The sequence below is a fragment of the Lissotriton helveticus genome, chromosome 3_1, assembly GCF_964261635.1.
Source record: "Lissotriton helveticus chromosome 3_1, aLisHel1.1, whole genome shotgun sequence".
NCBI lineage: Eukaryota > Metazoa > Chordata > Amphibia > Caudata > Salamandridae > Lissotriton > Lissotriton helveticus.
This window is the reverse complement of record NC_136061.1, coordinates 919,932,054-919,954,673: the sequence shown is the minus strand read 5'-3', so window position 1 is coordinate 919,954,673 and position 22,620 is coordinate 919,932,054.

Sequence of the window (22,620 nt, the reverse complement as noted above, 5' to 3'; positions counted from 1 at the left end):
GTCACAAAGATTTACCTAGCAGGTATCCTTCTCCAAATTCTCCCGCAGCCAGGCGTATGTAAATCCCACCGTTCTGGAAAATGTATGAGTCGTGGGTGCTCCCAAGAAATTTGGCCACAATGTTGTTGATTAAGTTGGCTGCATCGCAGATTACCTGCACATTAATGGAGTGGGTGGATTTTCTGTTTCGGTAGATGTACTCATTGGCTGCAGGTGGGCAGATTGGAATTTCTAGCACAAGGTCAATAATGTTAATCGGCTTCAAGTATATATACCTTATACGTGTGATTGTCTGATAGAGTGGATATTTTGGGCCTTGACATTGACTGGCACTCAAACATGGGAAAAGGAAAAAAAAAATGCCCCTTTTTTGCTCCTCATTTCCAGTATTTGAGGATGGATCCAACTGTGGTGTCCAGTGAGTTGTGCACTTCTTGTAAAACCAACACTTATCTCATATTGGTTTTTAACAACTCTACAGTCACGTCTGAATTGATTTTGTCTGTACTGGGCGCACCTCAGACTCATTAACATTTGAGGCGTTCATTGCTTTGTGACCCTAATTACGTGAAATATTTTGAGTAATAAAGGTGGACCAAGGATCAGCTGCTTGTGGTTTAGGTGGTATATAAAGCTATTATGTGGGAACTGCTTCAGTGATTTTCCTTTCAGGAAGATTAATATCAACAAAGCAGCAGAATGTCTCCAATCCCACAGCAATTAACCTTGGTAAGTGTGACCTAACAGCCCTTGCAGTCGTGACTGCTGCCAGTGTCAGAGCTAATTGTCCGTTTTAGCATACCTCACAGGCCTAGGCATATGAGGATTGAATTTATTGAGAAAATACTCTCTTGGCCATAAAAGTATATGTTGAATCTTCTATTTTGTCAAGCAATGACTATGCTGGCAGTATTGTGTCTTGCTTCCAGCATCACTAAATGTCCCTTTTTACTTGTATACATTTACCCCTTAGTAATCGATTATTTCTTAAATAGGTGGTCTCTTTCTTCTGTGCCATCTGCCCAGATGGAGAATTTAATGAAGTCTATCTCTTTCCAGGCAATCACTGTAGTCATTCAAGGTACTACCTGGGGCATACCGCAGGCCCCTGCAGCTCCTGCGGCAGAGGGGTGCCCAGCTCTTCAGGGAGGCCCCTAATCAACTGAAGGTCAATGAATATCTGTAAGACATAGGAAACCCAGTAATCCCTCATCTTATTTTGCAATGAGGGTAGGGGGCATTTAAGCTGAAATTAGCTTGGGCATTGGCATTGGTTCTCCTAAATGCCGTCTAAGCATTGACAATGGGTGCTCTCGCCCGCTTGTGAAAATTGCTTATATTTTCATGAAAAGAAAATCTTCTAGCCTCATACCACCTATTATCCTCACTACGTAAGTCCCAAGGTTTATGATCAGATAGTGTCCAAATGGTTGACAAAATATATTAATAAATTGGCTTCCCAACTGCATAGGATTTTTAGTCTGGCTCGGATACTACTTCCCATGGCAATACTAGGGTTGCTTTGCTGGAGCGGACAGTGGAATCTTATATTTGTGTAGAGTATTGCCTGATTCTCATCTCTGCAATCTCAGATTTGATTTGGGTAAAACAATGACCTTTGTGTGCTGTCCACATCTTACAATGGCGTTGCTTTTGTGGCGGGGAAGGTAGGCATAACCTTATAGGCAACTATGTTTCTGGATAGTCTTGGAGAAGCAGCTAATGATGGCAGTCCAGGACAGTTTGTAGGAATTTTCTAGGCTTAATATTTCATTATAGGAAGGGGAACACATAAGGATTCGGCCCGCTGAATGCCCTTGCTCTCCATTAGTAACTGTACTAGTAAGCAGGCTGATAAGTATTACTAGACACAGCAACTGGGGGAGAAACATGGATAAAGAGTGAGAGGGAAATCAAGGACTGGAGCTTGCTCTCGAGACTTTATCTGTTTCAAGGGACTGCACAACTATGCCTTGATGGTATGAATCTTGGGTAGATCTGATCAGCTGTACCTCATAGGACAGAAAGTCAATGTAGATGGAGGCGCACGCGCCGCGAACCAAGATGGCCGCTTGATGACCGATCTCAGCATCGTGCCGGACCTCCCATTTTATTTCAGAGCGGTTTCAGCGCCCTGCCTGATATCATGCTGCCATATTCCTGAATCGGAATATTTTCTCCTCAGAAGAGTGTTGTTTCCAGCCTCTATCTTCATAAAGAACTGACAGAATCCTGCAGGTGACTCTCATTACTTCTCAGCGGCCGCCATTTTGTCTTTCTCCCGGCCGTTTTTTACCTCATGTTTCCTCTCATGATGCCCTGCAACCAATTCTTTTGATATTTTGTGCGTGTTTCACACATTTTCTTTGACTGACTCTTATTCACCATTGGAGGTCTTCAATATTTCTCAATGTAATTTTGCTCATTTTGCTATATGTTGCCAACATATTTCTGTGCATTACTTACCACATTACATGGGTGGAGCAAACGCTTAATTCCTCATATAAAAAAGTTGAAGTTGAATGCTCCTGCTTCTTGTGGCACCAACAACACTACCCCTAATAAACCCTGTTACCTATCTGTGATATCATCACACGGGGTCTGTCCTGCTTACCCATAGAATCTCACAATCATGGCATCTAAACCACAGCTACCCTCGTCTACCGACAAGAGACTTAAGCAAGATCCTCCCTCTCCTCCTAAATCTGTATCTCCGGTCTCTTTAGACATAGTTTAGGAGGAGATTCTTGCCCTTTGACCCTTTATCGAGGAAACTAACTCTCGACTACAAACCTTGGACAACAAATGGTCTTCTATAGAGTCCCATCTCACTGTGGTAGAACAACACCTCAACGAAGTACAAGATTCATCTTCTAGAATTTCTTCCTTAGAGAAGGAAGTCTAGCAAATGAGAAGAGCGACTGAGGATTTGGAAAATAGAAAAATTCATACTAATCTATGCATTTATGGTCTCCCTAGGGGTCTTGAAGGTGACAACCCTGTTGCGTACTTTGCTTCTTTCCTGCCACAGTTGTTGGGCCTCCCTCCTTCAACCAAACTGAATATACAACGAGCACATAGACTGGGTCAACGCTTGTCTTCTTCAGCTGCTCCATCGAAACCCCGTGGAATATTTATTTTATTCCTGTAATTTACTGACCTTTTGCTGGTTCTGAATGCTGCTAAATCCAAAAATTATTATTGCATGGTACAAAAGTCTTTATTTCCAAGGATGTTTCATCAACAACTGCCAAGGGTCGGAAAGAATTCCTAGATCTCCGTCCGGCTCTTCGTTCCACGGGTGCATGATATGGTTTATTCCGGTAAACAACCTTTACAACAAAACTTTTACAACGCACTACCATTACAACGCGGTCATTACAACGCAAACTATTACAACGCATTGCGCTGGGGGGCGCTCTAGGATAGGGAATAGGTTAATTTACTATCCAATAACCTTCCTTAGTGTCCACGGGGACTGGAGTTGGAATAGTAAATTAAACTATTCACTATCCAACACCCAAAAGCGCTATGCGTTGTAATGGTATGCGATGTAAAAACCGCGTTGTAAAGGTATGCGTGGTAAAAGTATGCGTTGTAACGTCATACATCCGTTTATTCCATCCATGCCTGTTTAAGGTTACCTTCCTCAACAGGACTTGCACCTTTGAAGATCTGATTGACCTTAGAAGATTTATTCATTCTCACTCAAAAGTCTCAATGGAGACGGCTCCTCCTCCTTCTGGAACTTGACTGTGATGCTCCCTTTCTTATACTGTTGCATTGAATTTGCTGTTATAGTTTATACTATTTGTACTCCATTGTTCTTCTTGTTTTTGTATGTATAATTCTTGTTTCTTTTTGCAGGTTCATTGAAGTTTGCTAGGTTCCTGTTTATGTTCCCGCTCCTGCTCATGTTTATTTTATGTCCTGGTGTGGTGTGTTGCCCTTTGTTGGGTGTGCTGTTTCCGTTGTCCGTTGCCGCCTCTCATCCTTCCCTTTTGTTCCCCGTAAGGTACTAATACAGTTGTCACCTTGATATGTACTGTCTCCTTTTGTTCGTATTCATTCTTCCCTTCCTTTCTTTCCTCTCTTTTTTTATCTCCCCCCCCTCTTTTCTCTTTTGTCTTGATTGACTTACTGCTTAATTCCTGTCTGTTTCTTTCCTTATGTGACTTCTTATTATCTCTCCCCTTTCTCTTTCTCTCTCTCTTACCTCATAATTTTATTGTCGCATATATCGTTCTTTATGCATTTTTGTTGATTTTGCATTCAGAGTTGTTTCCTGGAATGGAAAAGGTTTTATTAACCCAGTTAAGAGACAGAGAATGCTATCCCATCTTGCTTCTTAGAATCCTGATTTGGTGCTCTTACAAGAGACCCATCTTACAGAATCCGAGGCATTAAAATTGAAAAAAGGTTGGATGGGTTCAGTTTTAGTTTCCACTACTTCCAATAAGAAGAATGGTGTTATAATTTTCTGCCATAAAAAGTTGATTTGTAAAGTTTTATCGCAAGACTGATACAGAAGGGAGATGGTTGTTAGTGAAGTTGTTGATTAATAACATTTCTTTGACTGTATTCAATGTTTATGGCCCTATCACTCTAGCAAAACTCCTTGAAAAATGTGTTCAATCCCAACTCTCTGTGCTCACATAGAGAAGTACCAATTACTAGACCAGCATCAATCCGGGTTTCGGAGGCAGCACAGCACCAAATTGGCCCTCACACACGTTATGGATGACATTTTGAAAATGCTTGATCATAATGAATCTTGTCTACTGATCCTGCTGGACCTTTCATCAGCTTTTGACATGGTTAATCATGACAACCTCCTATCCACCTGGCAATATAGAATGGGTTTCTCGGATTTGGTGCTTAAATGGTTCTCATCCTTCCTCCAGCACAGATCAGAAAGATTCAAGGCAAAGCACTCCATCTCCCAGCCTTCTCCAGTAATCATGGGGGTCCCCCAAGGATCCGCCCTTTCTCCCATCCTCTTCAACCTCTTCTTGGAACCTCTAGCTAACGCACTAAACTCCACAAACATTTTCTTTCACATGTATGCTGACGACACACAACTCTACCTGAAAATGTCATCCCCTGAAAATCTCATCTTGCTCAATACTATCATAACATCTACTCAAGATTGGTTAACCAAGAACCATTTCCTGCTCGATAGTGCCAAAACAGAGTTCCTGCTCATCTCCCCTCCGAAACACATCCCCAAGCTAGATCTCTGGCTGACTCACTTTACTGCTTTCAACTGCACTCTGATTATCATAAACTCAGCCAAATCGCTCGGAATCACTATGGACAGGCACCTGAATATGAACAATCACATCAGCAGTGTTTGTAAAGGGACAAACCATTTGATAAGGACTCTTAGAAATATCAAACCTTTCCTGTCACAAAATGATTTCAAGCAGGTGGTACAAGTGCTTGTCCTGCCGAGGCTAGACTATGGCAGTGCTACTCTCTGAGGCCTTCCCAAATACTCCTTGACGCCACTAAGGGCCTCACTGAACTTCGCGGCAAGACTAGTCACTGGCGCCAAATGAAACAAGCACATTTCACCAGTCCTTAAATATCTCAACTGCCTACCCTACGAAGCACAATTTCAGCTGAAGATTGCAGTTCTAGCACACAAAGCCCTTCACTTCAATACTCCCAGGTACCTGGCACAAAAACGTGAACCGCCTCTACGTTCCGCTTGAAACCTTGCATCCTTAGCAAAAAAGAGAACTTGTCGCTGAGCTTTCTCAGGTGCTGCCCCAAAGGTTTGGAACTCTCTACCACCAGAAGTACGAAAACTCACCTCGACGACGGCATCCAAACTGAAAACCAAAAGATATCTAATGAGCAAATTCTTACCCCAGTGGGTTAGACTCACAGGATCGGGTGACTATTTTTCTTATTACCATGGTACCTTCATTTGATATGGATCTTCTACTATGCCTATTACTGCCCCCCTTCATGGGCCCCTTATTTTTGTTTATTAAATTAGCCCTGTTTTTTTACTATGCCTAATATTGCCCACCTCATTGCCCACTTACTTATGTTTACTGTATGATCCCTGTCTTTTAATAATTTGTTGTTGTCATTACACTCTTGGCCTCTATTGTAAAGCGCTCTGATATCCTTTGGGATCTAGTTCACGCTATACAAAACTTTATAAATAAATAAAATAAATAAACAAAATACCCAAACTGACTAGTCCTTTTGGCCTCTGATTACACAGAAATGTATTCAGTTTAGAGACGATTTATTTATACTAGGAGGTGACTGCAATCAAGTTGTTGACCCATTTCTGGATCGCCAATCTCAAGTACGCTTTGTGCCTCATAAAATGCATAAATGCTTTCTGACACTATTTCCCAAACACAGTTAGTTGATGCTTTGAGACTCTCCCACCCGATGCTCTCTACTTCTCCTTTTTCTCTCCCCCTCATAACTCTCTCTCTGATTTAGACTATATTTTTCTTTCTCAATCTTTATCTCAAAATCTTCTTCTATAGAACCTATTGTTAGTTCTGACCATGGCCCAATTGTGGCTGAACTTGATCTGCTCCCTCCACATCCCAGGTCCTCCCGTTGGCGTTTTAACAATTCTCTTCTCCTCGATCCCCTTTGTTCCTCCTTTTTCATTACTTTCGCTAATGAATTTTTTGATCTAAACAGTAACCCCAACTCCTCCCCCCATATATTATGGGACTCCTTTAAGGCTACAGCGAGGGGTTTCATCATAGACTTTGTCTAGAAAAAAAGAAACGTTTCCTCCAACATCAAAAAGCTACTCATGCACACATTAAAGCCCTAGAACATACATTCTATACTTCTTCATTGGCGGATTCAGTCTTGCCAGCTCTTTTTCGTGTCAAATTAAATTTGAATAAAACCTCAACTGATAATGCATCTTCCATACTCCTTCATAGCAGTGCTCAATATTATGGTGGATGTAATAAAATGGGTAAACTTCTAGCAAACTATCTTAAGTCCCGTAAAGACCATACTCTAATCGATACTATTTATTCCTCAGAGGGTATTGCCGTTTACAAGGATGAGGTCATTCTTAATGAATTTATGCTATTTTACAAGGACCTCTATAGCCCGGAGTCTACCCCTCCCACCTCCCTTATTTAATCTTCTCTCAACAAACTCCCAACTCCGTCTAATGATCACCTTAATCTTTCTGCTCTTGAAGCAGATTTATCCCGTAATTAATTATCTAATGCTTTAAATGTTTTAAAGAAAGGGAAAACTCCCAGTCCAGATGGTTTTTCAGTTGAATTTTATTTACATTTTTCTAACTTATAACTCTTAAATCTTTTTCATTCATTCTTTCTCTCCGGCAAGACAGAAGGCACTTTTCAGGAAGCCACGATTTGCCTTATACACAAAGAAGGTCGAGATCCTATGTTTTGCAACAATTGTCGTCTGATTTCCCTAGTCAATGTAGACTATAAACTGTTTGCCCAAGTACTTGCTTTGCGACTAGACCCTCTTATGCCTCATCTGGTGGGTAAGGAACAGTGTGGCTTTGGATAACTCTCGTCTCTTTGTTAAAGTTTTGAACAAAATCCCTTCTCTTTCCACATCCTTAGCCGCCATTTCTTTTGACACTGAAAAAGCATTCGATAGGGTCGATTGGGTCGATTGGTCCTTTTTATTTGCTTCTTTGAAGAGGCATGGTTTTGGTCCCAAGTTGATTTCACTTATTTCTTTATTATATCCTGCCACCAGAGCCTCAGTACTAGTCAATGGGTGTGTTTCTTCTTATTTTTCCCTTCAACGTGGGGTCCGCCAAGGTTGTCCTTTATCCCCCCTTCTTTTTGTCTTTGCTCTCGAACCCTTTTTATCCTCAATTTGCAACAATGCTTCTATTTTCGGTTTCTCCTACGGAGCAATACTTAAAACTTTCCGCTTATGCGGATGACATCCTACTTTTCATTTCTGATCCCGTAACTTCTATTCCTCCTTTATTACATGAATTCACTTAATTCTCCCTTGTTTCGAGCTATAAGATCAATCCAGATAAAACAGAAATTCTCCCTCTTACAAAATTGTGTCTACCACACTCCTTCTCTTCCACTGGTTTTGCAAGGAATAGCTCCAAAATTAAATATTTAGGTATGTAGTTCTCCAACTCTATCACCTCTTCTGTTAAATTAAATATGACTGACACCCTATCTCGCATTCAGAATTTACTTTCCTCTTGGAACCCTCTTTCGTGGTGGGGTCAAATTAAGATGATGATTACTCCTATATTGATTTATGATTTTTCCATGCTTCCTGTCCCTATTCCTGGCTGTTATTTTAAAAAGATTGACTCTTGCCTTTCCAAATTTCTTTGGAAAAACAATAAATCCAGAATCTCCTTATCCTTTCTTTGCAAGACAAAGTTCAATGGGGGTGTGAACTTCCCCGATTTTCATTTTATCACAAATCTTTTGCCTCCGTCAGGCCTCAAAATGGCTTCTCTCCGAACCTTCTCCTTTCACCCCCCTGTGGCTTTCTAATGCACGTACTTTGCTATTACCCTTTTCTTTGAAGGAAGTTCGAGCCTTCTCTGCCAAAACCCCTCATAACTCTCTCCCCTTGTTTAAACACACTTATTCCCTGCTGAAGCCTTTGATCCAATCAAAATTTGTTTCCGGAGAATCCTTTTTAGAATCTCCTATTTGGCATTACTCCCTTATTACTATTATTAATAGACCCATCTTTTGAAAATCCTGGAGATTACAGGGGATAATTTGGATTAAGAACTTTTTTGATGGCTTATCTCCGTTATTCCCCCAATTTCAAGCTACTTTTCATTGTCCCCGCTCCTTTCTCCAGAAATTCTCCATCCTAATGGCAGTGATTCTTGATATCTTCTACTTTCTTCCATCTCTCTGTCCTCTCTTTGACCAAAACCCTCTTCTTAAGATTCTTCTCTCTCTTCACAAAGCTTCTCTCATCTATAAACTCTCCTTAGCTCCTAATCCTGATCATACCAACACTAAATTGGAACGTACATGGGAATCTGACCTGGGATGTGAATGGACTATCATCTTTTGGGACAAACTTTGGTCCCGCTCTCTTAAAATCTCTCGCTCTGCCTCTCTTACTCAATCTATTTTTTTCCTTTACCACAGACTTTACTTTGCTCCTATTTCTATAGCTAGTTTTACTCACTCTACTGATACAAATTGCTGGACTTGTGGCTCTTCAAATGCTGATTTCATACACCTTCTCTTACTTTGCCCTTCAGTTTCTCTCTTTAGGGGGAAAATATGGTCCTATATTTCTCGCTTGTTTAATATTCTCATTCCTTATTCTGTTCCTCTTCTTTTCGCTGGAAGTTTGTCTGATTCCTTAGATCTCCCCACTCATAAGCATGGTCTGTTGGACCTCATGTTAGCTTTGGCCTTCCAACACATAAATCTGAATGGGAAAACTCTTACAAAGCTTTCTGTCCAACACTGGTGGAATAGTCTCTGCCATTTTTATCGATTTGATATTGCTTTTGTCTCTTCGTGCAAACCGATGGTTAATAGGGAACTCTTCTGGTTGCCACTCACTACTTATTTAGACAAACTAGCATTAACAAATGATTCTCTTTTAAATGCCGAAAATTTTAAACCTCCTGAAACATTTATTTTCTCTGTTTCTTTTCTTCTAACGCTTGTTGGCTTATTGTTTTTATTGTTCATATTATAATTATTGTTCACATTCTTTTGTGGATATGCCATATTATATTTTACCAATTTGTAAGAGTTGCCCTCTCCCCCCTGTTTTTCTCCCCCTCTTCCCTCTCCCCTCCCCCTTACTTTCGTATAAAATTTTAAAAAGCTTTCTTTTCTCTCCCCTGCTAGCCATTTTATTGCTTCGTACTCTTTTTAATATGTTATTCTCTGTATTGCTGGCATTTTGTATTTTCTGTTATTATTCAAATAAAGCTTATAAACACAAGAAGGGCAATGTAGATAACAGCTGCACGTAGCATAGAGATGTTAACTGAAAAAAGGCTTTCTGGTTCCAGTTGCGGATGATACTGTGACGAGCCCAGAGCCAACCAGGAACCTGACGAAGGCCCCAGTATTATGTTGGACACAGAGGAAATGGAAAGGGGGGAAACAACAATGGTGAAGGATGCCAAAATGGGTGCAAACTGCAGGGAGGATCTGAAAAGCCAATACAGTCATGCAACTCGTTTCCAGACACTGAGCTAATGTTTTGAGCAGTCTAAATAGGTCTCTATCCCTTCTGACCAGGAAATGACCTTAAGCCATGACTTGACTGAGCGGGCATCCCCAGGAGTCAGAGGTCTAGTGCTCCCGTCCAACTAATCTTCCACAGCTCTGTTTTCCAGTGCTTCCAATTTCTGAATGCCTATGGCCTAACCTGATTCCTGACAAAACAGGAAATCTAGTTTAAGTTTGATAATCTGAAACCTTTCAAGTAAATGAAATATGTTTTTTTCTAACTATGAAATTTGATATTGAATTTATTCAAAATTCCAGCCAACCACAAAACACCCATTGTTTGGTTCTACCAAACCCCTTTCCAGACATTTTCAACAGTAAAAGTCTGGGCCCATTCTTTGCTGCAGTCTCCAAGTCAGTATTATATGGTTGGCATTTTTAAATCCTTTTATGAAATTTGGGGAACGTGTAAGATATCATCTAATCATTTGTGAAGGATCACTTGTCCTGCATAACATCGGGTATGCGGTATTCGTTCTTTCTAGTCCCAAATAAAAACCCTCATGCACGTGCTTTTTTTGATGGTAAAGTCAAGCGGTATATCTTGATTCTCCGCTGGCCCTCGCACGTGTCTGCATAATCATAGGGTTTGGTTTTGTATGCAGCCTCCACCAGGAGGTATTACCCTTTGTTAGGATCAGTAGTGATCAGAAATTGTGATAGTGAAAGGGTGTAGTGAAAGTGATTAAAAGTCTCTCTTTTCCAGAAATGTATTTCAATAGTTCTGGTTCTAGGAGGCAATAAAAACAAAATAGGTAATTGAGAGTGATTATGACTCTCTCACTCTGCAGTTGTGATTTTAGGTCGACATGTTTCAGCCCTTCTGTGCCTGTCGGTCGGTGGGCTTTCTTCAGGACCAAGGGGTGTAGTGTATAGAGACAATTATTGTCTCCATTGGGGAGGGGTACACTCAGGCATTTCCTGATGTGCCCACAGTAAACAGAACGAGACTCTGCTCTGTTCCTAAAAGTCAAATTTTGCCTTCGTTTTCGGTAAACTTTACCACAACAGGATCCAAGTGGGTCAGGGAGGCCTTCGGTCACTCCGTCTTCCGACTTGTACTGACTCTGCCACTTTGTCTAATCCGGGACCAAAGTGGCAGAGTCAGTACAAGTCGGAAGACGGAGTGACCGAAGGCCTCCCTGACCCACTTGGATTCTGTTGAGGTAAAGTTTACCGAAAACGAAGGCAAAATTTGACTTTTAGGAACAGAACAGAGTCTCGTTCTTTTTACTGTGGGCACATCAGGAAATGCCTGAGTGTACCCCTCCCCAATGGAGACAATAATTGTCTCTATACACTACACCCCTTGGTCCTGAAGAAAGCCCACCGACCGACAGGCACAGAAGGGCTGAAACATGTCGACCTAAAATCACAACTGCAGAGTGAGAGAGTCATAATCACTCTCAATTACCTATTTTGTTTTTATTGCCTCCTAGAACCAGAACTATTAAAATACATTTCTGGAAAAGAGAGACTTTTAATCACTTTCACTACACCCTTTCACTATCACAATTTCTGATCACTACTGATCCTAACAAAGGGTAATACCTCCTGGTGGAGGCTGCATACAAAACCAAACCCTATGATTATGCAGACATGTGCGAGGGCCAGCGGAGAATCAAGATATACCGCTTGACTTTACCATAAAAAAAAGCACGTGCATGAGGGTTTTTATTTGGGACTAGAAAGAACGAATACCGCATACTCGATGTTATGCAGGACAAGTGATCCTTCACAAATGATTAGATGATATTGACCCAAGGGAATTGAATGGATCACAGATTCCTTTCCTCCCTACCCATTGATCTTGAACTTGTAAGATAACCTTGTCACAATTCTTCACGTATCAATAGATTTAAGACCCTTTTCTTTTTTCTCTGTCATTTAATTGGACTTTGGCAGTATACACTGTGATCAAAACTTTGGGCTGGTGGTGCAAAAATGTTGATGCTCCACTCAAAACAAATCTGCTGAATGATGCTTGCTGGTTGGACCACAGCTTTGGTCACATCTCCATGAGTAAACTATATTTGGGAAGTACAACATTTTAATATTATTTGGATCATTACAAAGCACCTTTATTTTACAAGTTAGCCAAAAAACCTCTCCAAATGCTGTTGAGAATCTTTAGAGTCTTCCCTTGATGTGGGTACCTGTGTCGTCCATGAACCATATGTTTGTGCACTATGTATGTTTGTGCACTAGGTTCTGTTGGACTTGATATTTAATAATGTTGCATCATGGACTGCCTTTCACCATAGATTATAGTGTTATTTACTCTGGTATGAGTCACAACTACCTGAATGATAGTTGTTTTGTTTCATGCTTATTACTCTGCTTATTATCGCTTAACATTAGAAATCAAGCATTATGTCTCAAAATGATGATTAGCATGAGGACATTCAGAATGTATCACTGTGACATTCAGATTGCTTGCCTAGGGACCTTTGCTAGATTTGATCAAAGCATTTCCAGATTTCACTCACCACCACTCAATGATATATAATACCTCTTAAATTCCAGATTCAGTCTTTACTTCTTCTTTTCTTTGTTCGGTATTGTTCAGTTTCAATATTGTGTGTTTGATTGTTTGTTCTGTCCCTTGCGGAGGACACCAGGCAACTAGGCCCTGTCTTCAGGAGTGGGAGGGACCTCAGAGAGAGAGAGAGAGAATGTCCCGGTTACTTACCGGTAATCTTCATTACTTCAAGTAATGTCTTCCTTGCCACATGGGTTCCCATCCCTCCCTCCCTGTTTGGCTATCAGCGTCATGTGGTTCTTGGGGCTTGGTAGCTCTACAGGAAGTGGGATGGGTCGACCCTCCCTTATACTGGGTCAAGGGTGACAGGGGTCGGCCATGTTGGGGAGGGATGGCAGGCATGGGATGCTAATTCGCTTTGGAGGGTTCTGGTGTGGAGCTTAAGCTCACTACGTAACTCTGGCGGCGAGGAATACTTATGAGGAGGCAATGAGAGAGAGGGGGCCTCTGATGTGTGAAAGGTAGCATCAATTATGAATTTTATTTTTATATAGTGCTTGCTGTCACAATTTGTGCATTGTTTAGCTTGCAAATATAATCTTTACTCCTAACCAACTCAATAATAATTAACCAGTGTCACAAAAATGAAATTCTGAGTTTGTCTGGCTGAGGTTGGAATATTTTACTATCAGGTAATGCAAAAATCTAAGCAACCAGTGCTAAAGTTTTCATTTATTTATTCATGTTTTTTAACGTGTCCTAGTCCAGTTCATGCACCAGCGAGCTGTCATTCAATGAACGCCATTGTTAATCGCCATTAGCCTTAACAACTAACCATGTATATGACGCCCATTATAGTAGGGTGCCAAGAGACAAGACTTAAAGAAGAGCATATGATGATCTTATAACTCATTTCGGGATTCTGGACCACTGACTTAACAACACTCTCAAACGTGCCCCATCATAACCATTCACCTGGGCTCACCCAGAAACCCGGAGGCAACTCAGTTCAAAATATGCACTTTGACAGTCATATATTGCACGAAAAAATACAGGAACCCAACATCTAAAAAAAAAGTAAATACCAGATTGTGAGATGTTATTTTCATATACAGAGATTTTCAAAAGGAGCTACTGGCGAGATGAAAAAGTGTTACGAAATATCAATTTTCTAAAATGTTTAATATGTTTAACATGCCACATACACATTAAAGAACATGATTTCTTCTCAACAAATTTCATCTTTCCAGTAGCTCCTTATGAACTCATTTCAATTCATCGTAGTCTATTAAAATATGTTCTTAATAGTTTCTGAAAACGACTTTAATTTATCACGGTTTTTGCAACTGGCATTTTTTAATTAGGAAGGGAAAAATTGTAAGGACAAATATATATTTTTTTCTTACAGGAATCTATGGTAGTGGAGTGCCCAAAATTTTTTGCAGCTGTTTGAAACAAAAGGTGCTGTGTGCAGCTCCCCCCAGGCACCGTGCAGCCAGTTAGCACTAAAAACTGAAACCCCTATGCAGCAAGACTAGGTCAAAGGACTATTGTTTCACAAGGAACTGTGCATTGTTTTAGTGAATCTGTGGAGACAAATGTGTGTGTGAAGAGAACAGATTACATGGGCAGAACAACCTAAATGGGGAGTTGAACGGTTCTCAGAAGCATGCAACTTGATCAGTTTCTCCTATGCTTCTCACACTCGTCGTCTACATCTCAGGGCATATTTATAAAAACTGACACATTGCTGCAGTAGTGCAGTGATATGTCAGAAAAAGTTGTGCTGTGGTACGACACTTTGCTGTGGCAAGGATATGTCGTATTTATGGGACAGTAAATAGTTTGGGAGACCCAATAAACCCTTGGAGGCTTGGGCAATACAATAATCTGAAGTAAAGAGTGCCTACAAGGGATTTCGTTTTTAAAGAACTTATATTTGTTAAGAATTATTTGAGGGGTAAGCTCTACAGGAACAAACACCAAAGTGTCATTGGACAACACCACTGAATGTAGATTGCGAGCATAGAAAACACAGGAAATCCTATTTGTATGAAAATATATGTGTTTTTATATGGCAGGAATTAAAAAGAGTACAAAAACATGAAACAAATCAGCAATCTGTTATGAAAGGAAGTGATATCAAACTAATGAAGCAATTCATGCAAGCATCCATTCCAACAAAATCAAAAAGCGACAAATCTCCTAATGAGTATAAACGTCACTAGAGAACAACACATTTCTCTGGAATAGATGGCATAGTCGACGTTTCGGTCTTTGTGGCGTCAGTCCGTCAGACCATCTTCAGGACAGTAGATATTGCTAAAAAGAAGACTCTTTTGTACTTAGTAGATTTATGATGCTTGCCTGAACATGGATCTATGATCAGGATCGTGAATTTATCACTGATACACTACAGAAATACGTGCAATTTAGGAAACCAGCAGAAACCTCCGTAACAACGGTAAGGCGTCAGTCACAGAAACAAAACTGCATGCTGTTTTGTTTCTGTGACTGACGCCAGATTCAACACTACGCTTCTGTCCTAAAATATCAGCGAAATGTAATGAATTGAAGAGCGTTTAACTTCCCATTGTTACAGATGTTTCTGCTGGTTTCCTAAATTGCACGTATTTCTGTAGTGTATCAGTGATAAATTCACGATCCTGATCATATATCCATGTTTAGGCCACAAAGACCGAAACGTTGACTCTGCCATCTATTCCAGAGAAATTTGTTGTTCTCTAGTGACGTTTATACTCATTAGGAGATTTGCCGCTTTTTGATTTTGTTGGAATGGATGTTTGTCATGAATTGCTTGATTAATTTGATTTCACTTCCTTTCATGACACATTGCTGATTTGTTTCATGTTTTTGTACTCTTTTTAATTCCTGCCATATCAAAATACATATATTTTCATACAAATAGGATTTCCCGTGTTTTCTGTGCTCGCAATCTACATTCAGTGGTGTTGTCTAATGACACTTTGGTGTTTGTTCCTGTAGGACTTTCCCCTCAAATAATTCTTAACAAATATAAGTATTTATCGGACGGCACACCATACCGTAAGATCCTAGGATGCGTAAAAAATGTTGACACAACGATAGGAAGGATGGCGCAAAGTGCTATGACGCATCTTCTCTTTATGAGATGCCAAGCTGATTTGCGGATTGTTAAGCTATATTTACATGCCACAAACTAGCTTTGACTCACATCGCAGTGCATTGTGCTTCAAAAAGCGAGTCATTGCAAACGAAAAAACTTTTGCAATTCACCAAATGCAAGAAATGGAGGGAGCTGCAAGCACAAGCAGTGTGGGTAACACCACCCAAGATGTCCACACAGAATCCCAGGGGAAGAGGAAGAGCAATTTCAGTGAAGAAAAGAACCAAATATTAATATCTGAGGTGGCAAAAAATGAATACCATCTCTTTGTCATCTCCACATTGCCATTTTTCGAAGAAGGAAGCCATTTGGCAGTCCATAGTGGATAAGGTTAACAGTGTAGGCCAAACAAAAAGGACAGTGCCAGAATACAAGAAGCGCTGACATGATTATAACTGCAAGAAAACCGAGAAATTGGCCAAGAACCTGAGGGCAGTACAGAGGACCGGAGGAGGACCTGAGGGCCAGGAGGCATTGGACTCATTGGAGCAGCAGGTGGTGACAGTCATCCCAACAGAGTTGGTGGAAGGACAGGAGAGTGCTGCAGCTGGGGACCTGGAAGATATACAGGCTAATTGTCAACAAGGAAGAATATGGTTAAAACTGTCATGAAGCCCATCAACACACTTTGCAGTGCTGCATTGTGCTTTGTGCAGGGTAAATGACAAGAAGGCCTCATATGTTAACTCTTACATCTCATTAATGTAATTTGTTTTGCCCAGTGACAAATTGCTCAGCCCAGACGAGCCCTCACATAGTTTGTATGGTTTATACGTGATGTGCTGACACAGTCCAGGTTGTTGTTTGAATACTGGGACTTGTAGTGTAATGTATGACATGAGTGACCAGCACTACAAGTCCCACAATACAAAGCAAAAAACATGCACTGGAACAACACGTCCTGCATGGTCCTTGGAAACCTGCACAACATGACTATGACAATGCAGGCCTCCTTTCGCCATGAGGCACGTGTGCTTGTCTTGGGGCTACGCAGCCAAAAGTGGAGTTGCTAGAACAATAACTTCTCACCCGAGAGGGGATCCAGGTGCTGAATATGTGAAAGATCACCAAGTAGGATCATGTGAATAGTCATGTGTACAATCACTAGCATTAAACCATACTTCACGCAGCTGTCCTGATGTGCTGGGTGAGATTACACATGTGTTGCCTGCATTGTCAAACACCACACTAACTCTTATCTTGTACAAAGGAATATTAGGGGTGGAGTGGGGGTGAATGCAAGTGATGCAGACAGGAGATACATGAGTGTTTGTTGGCAGCATAGATGGTGTGTGAGCTTGATGGGCCCCTGGTAGTGTAGTACAATGTTGGTGTGATTGAGCACATTGAACTGGCATTGTGTCTCAATGGGGAGCCATTGAATCCCAGGAAGGGGAGGTGTGATGTGTGTGCCACAAAGTAGCTTGAGTGATAGTCATGCACTGCTGTGTGTGATGGTTTCCCACTTGTGTAGGAATGCCGTAGAGGAGGGTATTAGTGTACGACATTCTATATGTGATGTGGGCTTGGATGATGGTGCAGTTGGCATTTCGAGGGAGCCATAAGCAGAAAAGTCTGACTATACTCAATATATATAAGTCAAAGCTGGAGGATGTGAAACAGGAAATTTTGAAGTGTAAGGTGAGCTAGGTGTCCAGGATGATGGCCATGTTTTGGGGCTAGTTGGAGGGTGAGGTGTTTGGGCCCAGTCATGTGGGCAACCAGGGTAGGTAGATGTTACAGAATATATCCTCACTTCTAATTTGTGTGGTTCAGCATGAGCCATAGCTCTCACATTCAAGTAGCCATGGTTGTCAATTGCATGATATAACAAATGTAGGTGTTGTAGGAGTGTTCTGAGAGTCAATGTATGACCTGAGTGTCATCAGTGTGTGAGAGGTAGTTTGGTCTTGGGTCTGAATGAAGATTGACAGAGGAGTCATGTACAGCGCTGAATGAGTGGGGCTGAGTAAAGAGATTTGTGCATCTCAGCAAATGCGCAACTTGGGTAATAGTGGTTACATATTTCCAAATGTGACAGTGCCTATTCTCTTCAGAGATGGTGCACCGTGCCTTTTTCTCTGGACTCTGGAGATGACTGTGTATACTAGGAAACTACAGGATTCCACACAACTAAACACACTATGGTAGGTACATGCCCTTACCCATTCCTGCAGTGTACCAAGGCAGTTCACTCTGCAGAGTTTGAATGAGTGTCACATATGACACCTCACCCACATGAATGCTGAATTTGCACACAAAACAGCATAACAAGGCAGATTGGTGTGGTGTACTGTGTGAAAGGCAGAGTGCAGGACCACATCTAATGGATGGCAATAGAACATTACTTTTTCTGGAGCTGTGGGCTAAGTGATGCCTAGAGGCAATGCAGGCCCCCGGTGACATGGTACAATGTTCTCAGCAGTGGTGTCATTAAGTGAACCTTACATCACTCTAGTCCTAAAAATATGCATTCAGCTAAGCAACATGGTGAATGGTGCCCCCACCAGCACTCTCCCTTTCAGGCAGTGCAGGCCAGCAAGCTGCATACCTGCCTTCCAAACGGTGGTATGACACAAAAAGAACCCCTTGTCACACAGTGGTTGTGTGAACAATGTAAATATATTGCTATGTGAAAGCTAACACCAGTACAACTTGGCCTCCTTTACTTGTAGTAACACATAGTCAACACATCTATGTGTAACATAAAGCGAATGAAAATAAAGTCTTTCTGTCACCCAATTTACTTATGTCAACAACTATCATAGATGATCACAGTGAGTGGTAGGAGTCCAGCAGCAGATGGTTGATGTTGTGTGGGCAGGGATGGGGACCATAGTGGTCAGCCTAGAGGGAGTCTGTAGGTGGCCAAGTCCTAATAAGGATACATCTGAGGCAATTATAGGCACCTAACCTTGGCTCCATTGGATTGCTGGTGTCATGAGGGAGAGGCAAGAACTACATGCCTCACCCTCTGATACCAGTGAGGTTGCAACCAGGCTGGGGACCATCATTAACATCATGGCATCTATGGAGTGAAAGTTGGACTTCTACATAACAACAATGGCTGCCCTCCATAGCAACATTGTTGCATTGTTGAGAAGTAATCAGTCCCTTGTCAGCACTGTGCTGCCTTCCTTGCTGGCGGAGACAGGTGATTCACATCTTCTTCCCCTGATGTGTGTGCGCGCCACAGAAGCCTCTCAAAAACTCTACCAACTGCAGGGGAGGCACAACATCCACCAGGGTAAGAAGATGTGAACTTCACCAGTTTCCATCAGTTAACTGCCAGGTAACATTTGTCTGTGCCCCTTAGCCAGTTTCCCAGTGGTCCTCTGACTGTCACCATGCCACCTTCTTTGTCAACAGGCACTGTACCTTTTTGTTTGTGCACCTGTTCAACTTATCCACTAGTGGACTGTTGAAGAAGCCTACCTTCCCTAATGGTAATTTGTACCTCCTCACTGTAATTCTCCTCACCTCTACATGTTGCATGACATATCTCCCTGTCTGGGCATATTTTGCTCACAGTCAATGTTGGTGGTGTTATCCCAAACATTGCAAAAAAGCTAATTCTGAGCCAACCAAATATTAAAAATAAATTCACTAATATAAGCTAGAGTGCTGTATGTCTGTTGATTAATGGACTACTTATACCATGGCGAATGTGTATTAACATAACTCACTTCATAACATCAAAAGGACAGTGAGCAAAAATCACTAGCACCTGCTCCCTTTGGATATGCTGCAATAAGTACATCCACTGTGAATGGCATAATGAGGAACGTGTTGCTTCCGAGTGGTGTGACAGTAAGTTTCAGGTCCTTGACTGACACACAGTGAAAAGCTCTAAGTAAACACACAAATGTCTACCTTCTAAAAATGGTGTCCATGAGCCATGTGAGCCAATTACACTGTTGCACTCATCCACATATTTCTGGCTCAGTGAACATGATAGCCTCAATGCTCTCACTGAAGAGATCCTAAAGTACTTGCATTATCATGAGTACACTAATGATAGGCAGATAGTCATACCCACACTCCTTATGCATCATACCTGTGCCAAACAAGGATGCACAAAAGCAATCCAATTCCTTGTATGTCAGTATGCAAGGAATGTAAACCCTCACTGTTGGGGCCCAGTGCCAATGGGTAAATGCTCAATATTGCTACTCTGGGTAAGTAGGGTAAATGTGTTCCTCTGCCTATGAGAGACCTTAAACGTTTTGAGTGTGAGTGTATCCAATCCACACATTACATCTATGGTACATTGCACACACATATTGCTGCATGCGAGCCAGAGTCTCTCTTGCCTCTATCTGCATTTCTGTTGCTTTTTTATGCACGTTTCTTTTTTTTCTGCCCTTCTCTTAACCTCATTCTGCAAATCTCTTGTACTTTCTTTACATCTCTTCCCTCTTTCTGCATGTCTGTTGCCTCTTTCTGTACCTCATTTAATTCTTTCTGCACCTATGTTGTCTCTTTCTGCACTCATCTTCCCTCTTTCTGTACGTGTCCACCCTGTTTTTGCATTTCACTTGCCTCTTTCTTCACTTTTATTGCTTCTTTCTACACCTCTGTTGCTTCTTTCAGCAATTCTCTTGTCTCTTTGTGCACTTCTGTTGCCTGTTTCTGCACCTCTCATTTTACACCTCTGTTGCTTCTTTCTGCACTTCTCTTGCCTCTTTCTGCACCCCTGTTGCTTCATTCTGCACTTTCTATGCTTCTTTCTGCACCTATCTTGCTTCTTTCTGAACCCCTGTTGTCTCTTTATGTACCTCTTTTGTCTCTCTCTGCACTCTTCTTGCATTTTTCTGCACCTCTCGTCCCTCTTTCTGCACGTCTGTTGCCTCTTTCTGCACCTCATTTGATTCTTTCTGCACCCCTGTTGTCTCTTTCTGCACTCGCCTTCCCTCTTTCTGTACCTTTCCTGCCTGTTTTTGTATGTCACTTTCTACACCGCTGTTGCTTCTTTCAGCACATCTCTTGCCTCTTTGTGCACTTCTCTTGCCTGTGTCTGCACCTCTCTTGGATCTTTTTCACCTCTATTGGCTCTTTCTGCACCTCACTTGTTCCTTTTTACGCTTCTCTTGCCTCTTTATGCACCCCTGTTGCTGCATTCTGCACTTTCCATGCTTCTTTCTGCACATGTCTTGCTTCTTTCTGCACCCCTGTTGTTTCTTTATGTACCTCTTTTGCCTCTTTCTGTACTTTTCCTGCCTTTCCCTGCACCTCTCTTTCCTCTTTCTGCATGTGTTGCCTCTTTCTGCACCTCTGTTGTCTCTTTCTGCACTTGTCTTCCCTCTTTCTGTAACTTTCCTGCCTGTTTTTGCACCTCACTTGCCTATTTCTACACTTTTCTTGCTGCTTTCTACACCTCTGTTGCTTCTTTTAGGAACTCTCTTGCCTCTTTGTGCAATTCTCTTGCCTGTTTCTGCACCTCTCTTGCCTCTTTTTGCACCTCTGTTGGCTCTTTCTGCACCTCACTTGCTCCTTTCTACACTTCTCTTGCCTCTTTCTGCACCCCTGTTGCTTCATTCTGCACTTTCCATGCTGCTTTCTGCACCTGTCATGCTTCTTTCTGCATCCCTGTTGTCTCTGTATGTACCTCTTTTGTCTCTTTCTGTCCTTTTTTTGTCTTTTTCTGCACCTCTCTTCCCTTTTCTGCACATCTATTGCCACTTTCCATGCCTCATTTGCTTCTTTCTGCACCCCTGCTGTCTCTTTCTGTACTCATCTGCCCTCTTTCTACACTTTCCTGCCTTTTTTGCATCTCACTTGCTTCTTTCTGCACTTTTCTTGCTTCTTTCTACACCTTTGTTGCGTCTTTCAGCAAATCTATTGCCTCTTTGTGCACCTCTCTTGCCTGTTTCAGCACCTCTCTTGCCTCTTTTTGCATCTCTGTAGGCTCATTCTGCACCCCACTTGCTCCTTTCTACACTTCTCTTGCCTCTTTATGCACCCCTTTTGCTTCATTCTCCACTTTCCATGCTTCTTTCTGCACCTGTCTTGCTTCTTTCTGCACCCCTGTTGTCTCTTTATGTACCTCTTTTGCCTCTTTTTGCACTTTTCTTGCCTTTTTTCTCACCTCTCTATTCCCTCTTTCTGTATGTCTGTTGCCTCTTTCTGCACCTCATTTGCCTCTTTCTGCACCCCTGTTGTCTCTTTCTGCACACGTCTTCCCTCTTTCTATATCTTTCCTGCCTGTATTTGCATCTCATTTGCCTCTTTATGCACTTTTCTTGCTTCTTTATACACCTCTGTTGCTTCTTTCAGCACCTCTCTTGCCTCTATTTGCAACTCTGTTGGCTCTTTCTGCACCCCACTCCTTTCTGCAGTTCTCTTGCCTCTTTATGCACCCCTGTTACTTCATTCTGCACTTTCCATGCTTCTTTCTGTACCCCTGTTGTCTCTTAATGTACCTCTTTCTGCATATTTCTTGCCTTTTTTCGTACTTCTCTTGCATGTTTCTGTACTTCTCTTGCCTCTTTATGCACCCTTGTTGCTTCATTCTGCACCTTCCATGCTTCTTTCTGCACTTGTCTTGCTTATTTCTGCATCCCTCCTGCCTCTTTCTGTACCTCTCTTGCCTCTTTGTGCACCCATCCTACCTTTTCTGCACCCCTCTTGCCTCTTTCTTCACCCCTCTTGGCTCTTTCTGCACTGCTCTTGCTTCTATCTGCACCGTAAGAGCCTCTTTCTGCACTCCTCTTGCTTCTTTCTAC